Source organism: Penaeus vannamei, chromosome 42, assembly GCF_042767895.1.
Source record: "Penaeus vannamei isolate JL-2024 chromosome 42, ASM4276789v1, whole genome shotgun sequence".
NCBI classification, from domain to species: Eukaryota; Metazoa; Arthropoda; class Malacostraca; order Decapoda; family Penaeidae; genus Penaeus; species Penaeus vannamei.
This window is the reverse complement of record NC_091590.1, coordinates 7,856,171-7,858,670: the sequence shown is the minus strand read 5'-3', so window position 1 is coordinate 7,858,670 and position 2,500 is coordinate 7,856,171.

Sequence of the window (2,500 nt, the reverse complement as noted above, 5' to 3'; positions counted from 1 at the left end):
TTGGTTGTGAACGGTTTTGGATTTGTACTGCAATTAAAGTATTCATAGCCAAGCCGATGTGTTGAGAGAAAATCTATCTTCTGTCCAAGAAAACTCATATACTCATGTATTTTGAAGCTGTATTTTTCTGCTTGAGAGTGTGATAGAGTTTCCCATAAGGTGGAAGTTATATCGTGTGGTAGTTATATAACCTCAAAGATTTCCAAGGCATCAGCACCAGCTAAGCACATATCCTGGAAGAGCTCGGTATATAATCTCTGTTTTTCCATTCGTCATATGTTATAAGGCTCCTTCAGTGTGCTTGAAAGATTAGATGGCGCTTTTACTTAAGGATTCCTAATCTAGGGAGAATCATGTACAGCTACACAGAAAACTATCGTTAAGAGGGGTGTCGAAACATGTAATAACGAATAGAAATTTATGTTATGGATGGGGTTTGTATTTTGGGTTTTAAATTTGTCTCGTTTAGATTCATATCTTGAAAAGTCGCTCTGGAATTCAAATGGATTCACTGTGAGATGATGATGGAATATGCCTTGCAACATTCAGATAAGCCACACATACCCAAAAGTAGTTGGAAAATCAGGGATAAAAACAATTTCATTGCATTAACTGTACTTCAAAAAGAACTATTGCTGCTGTCAGAATATTTAGCATGATGTTCTAACGATATTTCTCTGTGTAGCTGTACTTCGGTTGGATGCGGAAGCTAGGGGGGGAAGTCTGTCACAAGAAAAATATACTTTTTAAAAATTAGTCTTTCTTTCTTTCTTGACGACGGGGGTTATTTGTGTCCTCATTGCCTCTGTGTCTGTGTGACGTGCGTTTGCTTCGGTTATCTGCTTTCAGGAAATTCGTAATTCGTGTTTTCACTTTATCCCGTCTCCCGTAAAACATGTTTAACTGAAACGGAAGAGAAATGGACCTAGAAGACATTAAGAGAGGAGGAGTAAAAAAAGAAATTCAAGCAACAAGACTAATGGAAACAAAACAAAGCAAGAGGGAAACAAAGAGGTTGCGACGAAGAAGGAAAACCCGGAACCCGGAGACTGCAACATCGCGAAAACCATCAACATCAACACCAACATCCATGAGGAACTGCATGAATATATAACCATGAAACGCATTATAAGCACGGCGAGCCTTTGAATTAATCATTCCACCTTGCAACGAAGTCTGACGGGAGTTTCATCCACCTAAAGTGCATCGAATATCAAACGACGAACTTTTACCAGGTTGTGTGTACATGAGCAGAACACACGCTCGGCTGGAGTCGTGTCCTCGGTTTAAATTTAAATCTAATCTACTGTCTGGTGAATAGATTGGATTGGGTCTTGGATTTTTTTTTTTTTTTTATGCTGATGTTGGTTGCGAATGGGATGAAAGATATTTCCTTTGGGTGGATCGCAGAGCTTGCATAATTAGTTGCTTCATATATGCTGCGTCGTTATGCGTAACTTGTATTCAGTTTGTCGTGATTCAACAGCCAATGTTTTTTTTCTTTTTTAGGCAGTGCATTGCAAGAGCATATACGCACAATTATGCGTGTGTATGTAATCACACAAGCACACAGAGACACAGACACACACACACACACACACACACACACACACACACACACACACACACACACACACACACACACACATATATATATATATATATATATATATATATATATATATATATATATGTGTGTGTGTGTGTGTGTGTGTGTGTGTGTGTGTTTACATACATGCATATATATATATATATATATATATATATATATATATATATATATATATATATATATATATATATATGCGTGTGTATGTAATCACACAGACACACACACACACACACACACATACACACACACACACACACACACACATATATATATATATATATATATATATATATATATATATATATATATATATATATATATATATATGAGTGTGTGTGTGTGTGTGTGTGTGTTTACATACATGCATATATATATATATATATATATATATATATATATATATATATATATATATATATATATATATATATATAGGTGTGTGTGTGTATAAACATATCTATATATGCATATATATATATATATATATATATATATATATATATGTGTGTGTGTGTGTGTGTGTGTGTGTGTGTGTGTGTGTGTGTGTGTGTGTGTGTGGGTGTGGGTGTGGGTGTGGGTGTGTGTGTGTGTGTGTGTGTGTGTGTGTGTGTGTATGTATTTCGGAGGACAAGGTTCGAAACAGAAACGAAACAGATTGTAAAAGGTTAGGAGACGCTTACGTATTTTGATGACGACGATTAATGTGTGTATGTGTGTAAACGTAATAATAAAAAAAATGAAAACTCTGCTACCAGCTTTATTTAGGCCTAAGGTTAATTTTGAATTTACACCGTCCTCTTGCCTACTAGTTATAAACCAATGATTTAATGATGAAAATAAAACCAAACACGAGACAGTATCAAGACAATCACCCCACCATCTTTTCAT